The sequence below is a fragment of the Triticum aestivum genome, chromosome 6A (genome assembly GCF_018294505.1).
Source record: "Triticum aestivum cultivar Chinese Spring chromosome 6A, IWGSC CS RefSeq v2.1, whole genome shotgun sequence".
Lineage (NCBI taxonomy): Eukaryota > Viridiplantae > Streptophyta > Magnoliopsida > Poales > Poaceae > Triticum > Triticum aestivum.
The window spans coordinates 572,172,468-572,187,225 of record NC_057809.1 but is presented as its reverse complement, the minus strand read 5'-3'; positions in this window follow the sequence as shown (position 1 = coordinate 572,187,225).

The window sequence follows — 14,758 nt, the reverse complement described above, 5'->3', positions numbered from 1 at the left end:
TTTTCTGTCTGGGGTAGCTAAGACCATCAAGCATACTCCTACGACTAGCTACAATGGGAGTAACTTCAGCAGTAATATCGAGTCCAACTCACTAAATTTGCTTATGTGACAATGAGTTAATAAGGAGAGAGGTACTTGTAGTAACTTAGCTAGTTACTGTAACATCACATATCCCAATGCAATATGAGTCTATAACTTAATAAATGAATCTTTGCATGTTATCACACTTAAGTTACTACCCACTATGAAGATAGTAATATAGTCTAGGGATATGTGTATGTTACTAGTGTATGTTACTCTCCATTCTGGCTAGTACCCACTGCATTCGATTGGATCTGAAGCTACTAGCCACAATGCAGTGGTACCCACTGCATTCATATTTTAGGCATGCATAGAGTGAGCCGGTCATTTATTTTATAAGAGGAGTTGGTGCATGTTGTACGCCATCAATTTGTTTGATACTCCCTATGTCCCACAGTATATTACATATTGGTCTTAGTAAAATGAAAAACTTCATAAAGTTTGATCAAATTTATGTTTGTTAGATCTATAATCCACCTAATATATCTCATATGAAAATGTATTCCATGATGAATCTAGTGGCCCTAATTTGGTATTTTAGATGTCAATAACGCTCTTATAAGGCGCTTTTATGTTCAAAGGAATACTATGAGAATAGTAAAGTTATAAAAAATGAGATGACATGTATCTCAATTCCTATAGAAATGAGATAACATGTATCTCAGCTTCTATAGGAAGTGAGACGTCATTTGCCTTAGGACAGTGACTTTTTAATTAGGTCTGAGATAATGTCTTTGTTCTTTTGGAATGCGAAGGAAATGAACCACATAGGAACATAAATCCACTCTGGCAAACCAAATGAATCTAAAATATATTTTTCTATAGGATATTTTTTTCTATAGGAATTCTATCCTATAGAAATCGGATAGAATTCCTAAAACTAAAGGAGGCCTAAGCTCGTCAATCTAATGAGTACTACTCTCACGTCACCCTCTATGTAGCCCCGTTTTTCTCTGACGTCCGTTTCCTTGAGCACCTCGCAAAGACACACCACCCAATTCATATCAGAATGGTTTGATGCCAACAACATTGCCTCTCGTGATCTCCTCCTTGTCTCAACACGACCACCATTACACACCTTCTCTTCATCATACACTGATGCTCTCATCTCTTCATCCACATCCAGGATCTCTGCCCTAGTCAGAGGTTTCGCGGCTAGCCTCCATTCCTAATTCAGGTGTGGGTAACTCCACTTCTACCAAAATGAAGGAAATTGGACAAACCACCTACTTTTGGTGCCAGTGTTGCACAAAACACCTACTTCACAGGTTTGTTGCACAAAACAGATGTATTGCGATAATTCATTGCAGCTAGGTCTAATCCATCATTTAGGTGTGTTGACACGATTCCAGACAAGTAGGACCAGTTTGTAAGTGCACCGGTGGCAAAAAAAACCCGGCCACATCAGCAGCCAACTAGAACTGTCAATATCTCACAATCCTTTGTCCTGATTCAGATGAATTTCCCCAGAATATTATTGAATGCATTTATGATTATTTGGATTATTTTCGCATTTTTTGCACAAAACACCTCACACAGAAGAGCAGGCGACGACGGTGGCGGCTACCATCCCTTCGCTGGCGAAGTGGCCGCCGGTGATGGAGCCCGGTCAGCTCTCCTCCACCGCCGGGTAAGCCTATCTCCAATCGAAGGGTTTAAGAATGGATGCAAGCCTTTCATTAGTAAATATCCCACCTCGAATCAAAGGGTTTAAGAATGACACATGCCTTTCATTGTTAATTTTTTTGTTGAAAATTTAACATTTACAAAAATGCAAAAATAATCGAATAAACCCTTTAATGCACTCACTAGTATTCCAGAGAAAATTCAGCTCAACTGGAGCAAAAGATTGTGAGATTTTGACAGTTCTAGTTGGCTGCTGATGTAGATGGATTTTTTTGTCACCGATGCACTTACAAACTGGAGCCAGTTGTCAGAAATCAGGTCAACACACCTAAATGATGGATTAGACCTAGCTGTAACGAATTAGCTCAATATATGGTGTTTTGTGCAATAAACCTTTAAAGTAGGTGTTTTGTGCAACATTAACACCAAAAGCAAGTGGTCTTTGCAATTTCCTCTACCAAAATGTATATAGTGTCCAAGGCTTACCTCTAAAACGCCTAAACTGCGTGCATTTTAAAATGTTGCCTCGGAACACATGGAGGTGATCTTTAAGTTTGCCTTCAAATGCAATGTGTTGGAGGCATTTTTCATGACTTGCATCCAAATACACATATTTTTAAAGATGTTTTGGAAAAAACGCGACGACCCTTTAACAATGAGTCATGTCTGATGGTGTGACATACTACCTCCGTCCTGGTTTATTGGTCCTCTTCATATTTAGTGTCAAATTTTGATCGTAGATTTAACAAACAAAATGTCAATGCATGTCAAAAAAAATATTATTGAAAACTATGTTTAAATACTAATCCAACAATGTATTTTTTGGTGACATGCATTAACATTTTGTTAGCTCAATCTACGGTCAAAATTTAGCAAACCAACTCTAGCATTTTGTTAGTACTAAGAGATAAAATAATCCACACAAAGACTCTAGCATTGTTGCGTGCAAAAAAGAAAGACACTACTAGCATTTTTGCACGTACAGCCAGCTTTGCAAGTGTCGCATGCTACCATTAATCCACTCATAGACTACAGCATTGTTGCATGCATGCAGGATGCAATTGAGGCATCATCCTAGACCGACGAGCTTCTGTTGGTCTCGGACTTTAGCAAACCAAAGTACCAGGCAGCAAGCCTGGTAAGCTATCTCAAAAAACAAAAAAAAACAAAAAAAAAACCAAAGTACTCCAGTACCAAGCTAGTAACGTTTTTGTTTTTGTTTTTTTGAGCTGTCGTTGGATACCGGGTGAGAAATGAAAGGTGGATCCTGGAGTGGTGTAGTACGTGGGTACCCAATGTTTATGCTCAGGGACGTCTTCAGAAATTTGGGGCTCCGGTGCGAAACAAAAAAGGTTTGTCCTATAGCTGACTAATTTCCATGCCATCCAAGATGATATCACTCTGTGATCCGCTCTTGCATAGTTGCATGCACTGTTAAGCAACCAATCACGTGAATCACATTGCACTGGACTACTTAACGCTGCACATTTTTGTGATACGAACAACAAATATTAAATAGGGCCCCAAATTTTTGAAAAAAAAATCATACTTCTTTTATTTTATTTTATTAGGTGCATTAACTATTTATGGAATTTCAAAATAGTAAGTGTACATTTTTGTAGGGTAAAATAGTAAGTGTATTTGGTTTATTCTTTGATTCCCTAATTTGCTAGTGGGTTGTTTGCACTTGAAATCTACAGTAAAAAGTAGTCCCCACGGATGGAGGGATCTCCTATCCACCCTGATGATTTCCTTTCCTCCCTGATCTTCATACATGCGATTACATGCCAGCCAACAAATCCGGAAATAAATGGCATCTGGATTAGGCAATTGCTCGCGGAAAAAAATGCACGGGGGATAATCAAGAGAGGCTGCGGGGTCGTGCCCAGAGAAGGAAAGAAATTTCTGGCCACTAAGATCTTGTGGGACGTGCCACATAATTAGCGTTAGATTAGTTTGATCCAGGGCCCTCAGATTTTGGGGGCCCTGTACGGTCGCCCACCTTGACCACCCTTGTCGACAGCCCTGTTTTGTTTACGCTTAACAAAAACTAAAGAGAGAGATTTGAAGGCTTGGTAAACAAAGCCTACAAAGCAGTGCCAACGCTCAGCCATCTCTCCTACATCTTAACAGTTTTACTAAGTCTTGGTAGACCGAGATTTCGTTAAGTCTCAATTGATGATATATCCGTGAGATCTTACGTAGAGATCAGTGTAAAAAAATTTCTTTTCAGTTTTTTCTTTCTTTCTTGCAACTAGGACTTGGTTAGAACATCTAGCCGGACCTATCAAACCGGCTCATGTTTTTTTGATCCAACAGACGCCTTAAATGGGCCTCAAAGGCCCGGCCTGACCGGCACCCCCATATCCAGCCCAAATATGGTGCGGATAGGGGAAGGCGCCCGAGCCCACCCGCCACATCAGACTGACAAAGGGGCCCAGCCAGAAACGCCCTCAAACCCGGCGGTTCGAAACTTGTCTCCTAGGTCAAACCAGTGGCGCCGTGTGGCGCAGCTCCGGCGGGCCGCATAGTGCATTGTCCATCTATTTAAGTCGACCGGCGGCACCGTAACCCTACCATGCATCCACATTTTCCTCCTCCTGTTTGCCTCCGCTGCCACTTCCACTCCACCCGTCCGCCTAGTAGCCATGCCCACACGCCACCGGGTGAGGAGCGAGCCATTTCTGACGCCGGAGCGCCGGCTCGAGCTCCTTGAGCAGATACGGGCTAGGCTTGAAGCCTGGACCGCCGCGGGGCTACCTCCGGTTGAAGTGGATCCGGAGGAGGAGTTGGAGGAGGAGGAAGACTTTGAGGAGGAGGAGGATGAGCCAGAGGAGGAGGATGCCTGGGACGCTAGCGACGGGGATCTACAGCCGGAGCAGCATGCCATCCTCGATTCCCTCCGGTCAGAGTCGGCTGCGGAGGCAAGACGCCGTCGCCGGCAGGAGATGAAGGCACAAGAGGCTGCAGAGGAGGCGGAGATGCTCGCCTACATGGATGAGGTCGAGCAGGAGGAGGATGAGCTGGAGCCCTCCTACCCGCCCGTCCAGCCGGCGCCCGACACCGTCGTCCTGGACATCTTCAACGACGAAGAGTAGCTAGGGTAGTACGTAAGATTTCTTTTGAATGCTTTGTATGGATTTAGAGGATGAAATATAAGAGAGGTGGATGCAAAGTGTCTAATTTAACACGTGTCCGGTCAATGCCCATGGACGCGCCCGAAAGCGTCCGCGAGCATTTGAGAGGCCGGATTTGCCAAATCCGACTATAGATGCTCTTAATTAAATCTCAGTCGACTGAAACCTAGCCCTATTTTTAGTACTACACATTTGTTCTAAATTATTCAGGTAATTTGGATGGAAGTGAGTGGTGCTTCTTATCTCAATAAATGTTCATTGTGTTATGATAATTTATTCATCTAGTGACAAAACAAGATTATACCCTCCAGTCCATATTAAATGATGTCGTTTTAGTACTCTCTTTGTTCTTTTTTACTCTGCATATAAATTTTGTGAAAAGTCAAACTTTGTCGACTTTGACCAATATTATAGAAAAATTATCAACATTCACAATATTAACTAATACCAATGGATCCATAATAGAATTAACTTTATATTGTACTATTCTTTAGTGGTGTAGATGTTCATATTTTTTTAATATAAGTATGATTCAAGTTTACAAAGTTTGATTTAAGATTTTTTTACGTGGAGTAAAAAATCGGAGGGAGTATTAGCTTTGTACAACATGTCAATTAATTTGGATTGACGGTACTCTCTTTGTTTTCTATTTACTCCGTATATTAGATTTGACTGAAGTCAAACTTCATAAAATTTGACCTAGTTTATAGAAACAAACATGAACATTTACAATAGCAAACCTATATGATGTGAAAGTATATTCAATAACGAATCTAGAGGTATTAATTTGTTATAAAATTTTTGTCTATAAATTTTGTCAAAGTATATAAAATTTGACTTTGATTAAAGTTAACATGTTGAGGAAGTACTATTATTTTATCCTGAAATCTAAAAAGTGCACGGGCACTTTTTCGTTGTCCCGAGCGCCGCGCTAAACGCCAAGAAGCACACCGCGCTAGACAATTCCTTCGCTGTCTTCCATCCATCTCCCTCGCCCGACTCTGTTACTGTCCACAGTCATGTCGGCTTCCAACGCCGACCACACCGCCGCCGAGGTTGCCTTCCACCACCTCCGCAGCTCCCACCCGGGGCCCCGAGTGCTGCGCCTCGCCTCGTCGCTCGCGACGCCGACCACCCCTGCCGAGCTCCGTGCCATGGCTGTTGTCCTCGTCCGCAAGATCCTGTCCCCATGGCTCCTCTGACTCAGTCCACCACCGAGCTCTGCTCTATGGCCGCTGTCCTCCTCCCCAAGCTCCTCTCCCCGACGACCTCCTCCGATTCAGGCCTCTCCTCTCCTCCGAGGGCCAGGCCGGGCTCAAGTCAAACATCCTCAACACGTCCGGCGGTGCCGCAACAGCCTTGACAGAGCTCGCTGCTGCTCACTCTTCATCTCCGCCGGGCTGGAGTGTAGGAGGTTACATCCACCAGGCTGGATCCGTCCCTCGTTTTTTATTGAATCAAAACACACATCCAGGATTCATCCACCGCTTGCTTGCAGGAGAACGCAAGTTGTTTTTCCTACTGCCGCCGATACAACTTGATCCTAACTTAATCCTATCTCTTTGGCACATTCGCTGGAAGGCAGTTGATTTGGGGGGATTTAATTTTTTGCCACTCTTTACTTTGGACTTTGACAATTTGCCACTAGTTAGATTGTAATTTATCTGCTGACACTTATTACTTTGTATTTTGATCTTTTGCCACTTTTCAACACAAAGACAATCTGTGGACATAATAGACAAACTAAGTAGACAAAATAGAGGACCATTGTACCCCTGGACCCAAACAGAGCACATCTGTCATTCCCGTCCATAATACAGCCGCCACTGTTGTGCGTGCTGCTCGCCCGCCGCCGCTGTACTTGCTGCTCTCTCTTCCTCACCGTTGCTCTCATGCTCCTCTTGCTGCCTTCGCCCTCTGCTCCCTGCGCCCCCTCCTTCCCCTGTTCAAACTCCTGCTGCCTCACGCTGCCTCGCTGCTCCCTGCGCCCCCTCCATCCCCTGTTCAAACTCCATGAGCTCCATTATATATCTCCATAAGCTCAAAGTTGAAATGCAGAACACCTTTGAACCAATGATCCAAATTGCATGAAACTTTCTCAGATTAGTCACACAGATATGAATGATTTACTGTAATTTTTACAATTTTTTCTAACAACTTTTAAATATCGGTCAAAATGTGGTCAAACTAGTCAAGCTCAAAGTTGAAATGCATTTTGCCGTTCAACCAATGATCCAAATTGCATGAAACTTTCCCAGATTAATCGTACATATATGATTGAATTTCTGTAATTTTTAGAACTTTTTCTGGGTGGTTCAAAAAAATGTTCAAATTTTGGTCAGCATTTTGGCTCAATTTGGACAGCATTTTGCGTGTTAATTCACTTCTGAAGATATGTATGCACAAAACAGAAAAATTCAAACATATAATTCCAGATGGACATATTCATACACCATGACACAATATCAAGACAATATATTCTTACTGGCATGTTTTACAACCAAAAGCACAAGGCCATAGTAACTGGCCATGTTACAGCCAAAAACAAAAAGAAATAGTAGCTGCCATGCTGCCATGTTACATCCAAAGTGAAGGATGCTAAGTCTGTCATATTACAACCAAAAGTATAGAGAAGATCAAGCACATCACTAGTACTTCCTTCTCTTCGGGGTCAACTTTCTAGCTTTTGAGTTTGAGGCCATGTCGTATGCTATCATGGTGTCCTCCATGGTAGGGGTAGGTTTCTGCGACGCCTCATCAACCAATGCCAGAGCCAACATCCTTCTTGTCACTGGATTGGGACTTCCTTGCAGACTCTGTGGCATAGTGACCATGTACCTTGTTGGAGTGACGGCCACATCAAGTTGTGGTGTAGTATGTGTTGCCTCATCAGCCAACGCCGAAGCCAACATGCTGCATGTATAGAGAAATGTAATAAGTGCAAGCCAAAATTGCTATAGTATGTGGATGTGTTACCTTCTTGTCACTGGATTGGGACTGCCTTGAAGACTTTGTGGTATAGTGATCATGTGCCTACTGGGAGTGACAACTTCAGGTTGTTGGGCTGCAACTTCAGGTTCCGGTGCCGAGGCATCATCATCAGCTGGATATCTTGGTGGTATCTTCTTTCTTTTCCTGCACATAAACAAGTTAGTACGTATAGTAAAACAAGTGATGAAATAAACATTGATCATTTACAAGTACTTTGGCTTTGGCCCATTCAACGGACACGTGGACTGCCTGTGGCCTAAAATGTGGCATCTTTTGCATCTATTCTTGCTGCCTAGCTGTTTTGGCTCTTTCTTCTTTTTAGGACCACCATCTCCACCTTCGAGGAAGCTCTTGTACATGTTCCTTCTAGGCCTTCCAACACCTCTTTTCTTGTCTAATGGAGCCTCCATGTCAAATGGAAATTGTACATGTGGCCATTGAGACCTATCTGTCAATGGCTCAATCTCTCCAGCATATGCTGCCCGAAACTTCTCTAGAGAGAAATAGTCATGCACATAATCCTCCCATCTGGGGTTCCTTCTATCTAGCAAGAAAGCAAGTGCATGCTCACAAGGCTTCCATGTGTGCCGCCACTCCAAGCATGTGCACTTGCTTTGGTCAGTTTTCACAACATGTCGCAAGTTGTATTTACTTGTGTCCCTCACCTCACAACTTGCAACTCCAGATTTCCCAACTTTCAAATGTTTAAGTCCCCTCGTCCTATTATGAATCTATTGGATGATGGCTGGAATAATTTTTCCTTTCAGTTTCATTCCAATCTTTCTCCTTTTCTCATGAAGTTTCATGACTACCTCTCTAAGAGTGTCAACTAGCTCATCAGGTGGCAAATCTTTGTAATCTTTAATCCAACCATTAAAAGACTCAGCAAGGTTATTGTTGATGTAATCACATTTAATGGACGGGTCAAACATGCATCTCATCCATTTTAAGCTGTGGTACCTTGAAAGATATTCATGCACATCAGGTGCTTCTGCTAGGATTTTATTCATGTGGTAGTTAAAAACTTGTGGCCTATATGCCCTAGCAGCTGGCCACATTCTGCCAAACACATCTCCCTAGAACTTTTTAGAGAAGTTAGCCATGAGATGCCTAAAACACTCCCTTTGATCTGCATGAGGGAATATTTTTTTGACTGCATTCTCTAAACCTTTACATGCATCTGTGCATATAGCTAGAGGGGAAACATGACCTAATGCCTTGTTGAGTTGTGACATGAACCATGTCCAATTTTCGTCGGTTTCACCATCAATGAATGCAAATGCTACAGGATACATCCAATTATGCCCATCTATTGATGTACAAGCGGCTAAGTGACCTCTCCATTTACCGGTGAGTGCAGTTGAGTCTATACTAAGATATGGTCTACAACCAGCTTTAAAGCCATCAATGCAAGGTTTAAGAGCCATAAAGAATCGGTTAAAGCGAACTATATTGTCAACCATCTTCATATCCACCTCTACAATGCTGCCTGGGGATCTCTTCTCAACTTTTGCCTTGAAGACAAATATTGAAAGCTTTGCCTCATGCTACCATAAATCTCTTTCTGTGCTATATCTTTGCCTTTCCACACCGTATGATACTCAATGGTAGTGCCATATGTATCTTGCAAATTCTCCAACAGCTCTTTGCATCCAATTGTAGGGTCACTCTGTATAATGGGTATGGTCCTCTGTGCTACCCATCCTTGAGATGTCATGCTGCTTTTTATCCTACCGGTAGAGGAGCACTTGTGCTTCACAGAAATCTTGGTAACCTGCAATACAATATGAAGCCCATCAGATCATAGGATAAACATGAAAAAACAGCAACTATAACAATGCTTAAAAGCCCATCATGACATAGGATAAACATAGAAAAACATCAACGATAACAATGCTTAAAAGCCCATCACAACATAGGATAAACACAGAAAAAACATCAGCAATAACAATACTTAAAAAAACTATAGTACCCTTGTGCTTTGTCCATCAGTCCTCACTCTCGCTGTAATCCTCCATGGACAACCCTTGGCTCTACATTTGCCAAGATATCTTTTCTTATCAGTCTTATATCCCCAAATGTCGATCTCCCTTTTAATTCCATATTGTCTAATAGCCATCCTAAAATCTTTCATTGAAGGAAACAAAGCACCAAGATACATCTGCGGGTTCTCTTTGTCATATGCAATCTCCTCATCCGGTGGCACACTATCATCCATGGGAATGGCAGCCTCAATGAAAAGCTGACGGTCCTCCTCATCGGCCATGTAAACTTCCTCACTAGGTGGAGAAGGCGGTGGCTCGGGGACTGCCTCATCGTTGATACCAAGAAGATCACACATATTCTCTTCGGTTATGGGAATGTCGACATCGTTAATACCAAGAGGATCACACATATTGTCTTCTTCAGTTATGGGAGGAGCTATCTCAATCAAGCTCCAATCTATGAGTGGTTCTTCCTGATTAACCATGGAGGACTCACATCTCTCAGTACTATCAACCACATCAAAAACAGTTTGAGATTGCATTGTGGCTGGGTGGTCAATATCATCCGGTGAAAACTCCAAATCATCAGGAAAAAATCTATATTGACTACCCATTGTCTGTGCCATCTCGAAAGCTGACAAGTTTGAATTGTCAACAACAACAGAGGAGCTAGCACTACATTCTACAGATTTGTTAGTTGTCTTTTTTGGAGCAGCTGGCTGTTTGGGAGCAGCTTGCTTTTTCGGAGCAGCTTGCTTTTTCGGAGCAGCTGGTTGTTTGGGAGTAGCTAGCTTTTTGGGAGCACGTGGCTGTTTGGGAGCACACGGCTGTTTGGGAGCAGCTGGCTGTTTTGAAGCCCTCTTTCCTACTTTCTTTGCATTGGGTGCCTCCAATGTAACAACCTCAGCTAACAGAAATGATTTCTTGGCCTGAAAGTCCCAATGATTTCCAATAAAGTGCGTATTCAGTTGTTGACCATTAAGTACAAGATCAACTGTGCTCTCGACTGTGTCTAATGCAAACACCCGCACCTCTTGTCCTATCCCCATTTTGATATGTTCTACCATAGCTTCATTGAAGCTAACCCATGACATACTAGAAATGTTGAAATCAAACACAACATCATGCTTGTCAACAACTTGCTCGCTCCCATCATCAAGCTTGTAGACATAAGGAGCTACTCTAATAGTCAATGTGAACACCAACGGCGGCGGAGGCGGCCTACTCGACAATGACCAATAACGAACAATATATGATGGAGTTAGCGTCTACTTGCTAATGTGCATTCAAATGAGCACCAAAAAGAAGCTACTTTGCTTTCTCACCTCAGCTCCGGAATAAACAAAGGAGGAAAGTCGTAGCCATCTACAACAACGTGCTCACCCGTCTCCGGTTCAGCCATCTCCTACACCTAGCTCATATGAATGATGCAGTCTGCAACAACAAGCAAGCAAACAATCATGAGGCTCCAGTAGCAAGCAAGAAATCATGAGATCTACAACAACAAGCAAGCAACGTCCATTAATCTGGGGTTCCTTCTATCCCATTTGGGTTCCATCTATCCAATAAATGCAAGTAGTGGTGGCTGCACACAACAGCGGTGATAGCCCACAAGCAGCAGTACAAAAAACAGGAGGGCGGCGGCAGCAGCAGCGGCACACAGCAGCGGAGGCATCGGCAGCACACAGTAGTGGCGGCATCAGCAACACAACCCAGCCGGCCGCCGTTGCTCCGCGTCCAGGTAACCCTAACCCTAGGTGGCCGGGGAGAGGAGTGTGAGAGAGGAAGGGAGCGGGAGAGGAGAACTCACCTCCTGGCCGGGATTTAGCCACCGCCGTCGAGTAGCACCGGAGTTGTGCAGAGGAGCCGCCGCCGTCTCCTGCGTGCGAGAGAAGGGGATAAGAACAACGACGACCGAGCTCCTCTAGCGATTCCTATTCAATCAAGATGCAAGGGTATTTTGGTCTTTTTTTGCGGGACCCACCTCGCATAGGGAAAATTATCAATGTTCCATGTAAAAAGTGTCACCGGATCAATTACAATGTAATCTGTGGCAAATTGTCAATGTACAGAATAAGGGGTGGCAAATAATCAAATTCCCCGTTGATTTGGGTGAAATTGGATGTCCTGCATTATGCTACTTTTGCGCCATGCTTGTTGCGGTGTATGCTTCACGTATCGAAAATCCTGCCAATTTTACAGAGATACAAAGTTGACTAGATGATGTTTTTGTTGAAGTTGATCTATTTTTGCTGTTCGCATTTTTTGACATTCACAATAGTTGTAATTGCACATCTAATAATTTTCAGTTGGATATAATCATAGAGTAGTTGCACAACACGGCAATAATAAATTGGCTACATGACATCTAAGGTCTGAGATTGCTTACTTAATTTTAGCTAGACGAGCGTCATTGGAAGCTCGACCAACTACTAACGTAAACTAGAAGCATGCGCACTCTCTCGGTATAGTCGCACATGTACGGTCATGGAGTTGCACACTTTTATTGGTACAGTCGCACACGTGCGGTCGTGTGATGCAAACTCTTGTTGGGATAGTAGCTCACGCACAACCGCGGAGTTGCATACTCTAGTTAAAATAGTCGCAAACATGGAATTCAGATCTGTTTTCACTATTGGAATCCTCACGACGAGTTCTTTCAAACTCGATCCCGCATGGATATGTTTTGATGAATTTTTTTATGTCAACTTTGGTGCCATATGATGAAACTCTATTACTATATCGTGCAATTTTAGTACAACATGGTGCAAATTTTTCAAAACTATTTTTTAAATTTGCATGGTCGAAATTCTTATGAGATTTGCAACCTAGTAACCATTATAATCATTTCTTAGTGATGTGCAACTAGTCTACTACCCGGCCAACTACCTACTAGTGGATGTGCAACCCTCCTCTTCCCTATTCGTGGATGATATATAATTTTTCATTGTTGCCATACCATGCCCCGACCTACCCCTATCAACTATATGTGCAACTTACTCTGTTGTTTCAGCTAACTTTTTAGTAGTCGACGTGGAACTCCTTTCCCTCCATGCTTGTGTATATGTAGTTTTAGTTGGTAGGGGCAATAGAAGTAGTTGCACAGAATCTGCTAGGTAGTTGGCCAGGGCAACAGATAAAGCTGCACATCTCACTGACATGGATTTGTTGAATGGTGAAAAAATGCACATCCATAGACTATGAGGGTGCAGAAAAGTTGTCTATAGGTGAGACCCTCAAGATGCACATCTCACTAGTTGGGTTGGGGAGAGGGGAAGGGGTGCTAGCAATGAAAACTACACATCCACGGGTACGGGGAAAATATTGAGAAATTAAGCAATTGTTCGATTAATTTAATCCAATAATAAATCATGAACATGACATAGGCAGTGCTAATGACGTCTGAATTTTGATGATGTACGCACGTACTAGGCAGAGAGTAGATGCAAACCACTAGTACTGCACACATGAAAGTAAACAAGAGCGGTGTAAATGTGTTATACCCTCCAGTAGGCCAGTCGGCCGTAGCAGCAGCGGAGGCGTCGGCCTCGTATGCGATCCTTTTGTCCGCAGCAGCCTTCTCGGCATCCACACGATCGGAGTCAGTGCTCATGGTGAAGACGAAGGTGACGCAGAAGTAGTTGACGTAGATGAAGTAGTTGAACCAAGGCGAGCAGTCGCGTAGGAGACGCTCCCCAAAAACCTAATCGCCTCTCTCCCGTCATGATCTGGAGAAGAGGCCTGCTCTCCCGTCAGCCGTGTACGCGGTAGACGAGGCGTGGCATGGCGAGGCGGGCGACGGAGGAGGAGCGCGCGTGTGGAACACCTCTCCTTCCTTCACACCAACTCATACTAGTGGGAGAAGAGCTCACCTTATAAGTTGGTGTACATCTCTCTGAACTAGCCATGTGGGACTAAACTTCCCACCACTCAATTGATAGCATGGGCCCTTAGGGATTTTCTGAAATTGTTAAGTGGGCCTATAGCCCAACTATTATTCAGCAATCCCCCACCAGATCCCAAAGGCCCATGATGTTGTCCTCTGTTCCAAACTCTGTTTTGATATACCAGTATTTTCAGTGGAGACCCGTTAAGGTTGAACATCCACCTAGAACAAATAGCTACACTCCTCCACAACTGAACAATGGACTAGGCCTTGAATTGTCAATTTGGCGTGAAGAAGTTTCACCAAGTGTCTTACCAGTACTAGGCTGCCGAAGGCTGACCCCTCGGGTGGAGCATATTGGTCACTCTTGGCATGTTCATGAACTTACTAGAGATCACCCTAATCTCATAGACTATGACCAGTAGTCAGACTCATATAGGTGTGTTCCTCCAAAGATTGCTCTGTAGGATAGCATCTTGTTTTTACAAGCCTTGAAACACATTAAGACAAAAGTCAACCTGCCATACAGTTACCGAGAGTTGTGCATCTCCAACAGAGTGGGTTAGCTAAAATACTCTCCTCAATTAACCACTAGCTTGTTTTCTCAGGTCCTACTTCACGGGATCTCCGATCACATAGGTTTGGTTACTACCATGGCAACTCATGTGGGTCTCATACCCATCTCCCTCGATGCATTATCTATCACCACACGGGATAGCCCTTTTGTAAAGGGATCTGCCAGATTCTTAGCCGTTTGGACATATTCCAACGCTATCACTCCAGAGTTTCTTAATTTTCTGACAGCTTTTAATCTCATTCTTATGTGTTTGTTGGACTTCATGTTGTCCTTTAAACTCTTCACCTTAGTGATGACAGTCTGATTGTCACAGTTCATAAGGATAGCCGGAACCGGTTTATCAACCACTGGCAAGTCCATCAAAAGATCTCGAAGCCATCCTGCTTCGACACTAGATGTGTCTAATGCTGTTAATTCTGCTTCCATTGTTGATCTCGTTAAGATCGTTTGCTTGCAAGACTTCCAGGAAATAGCG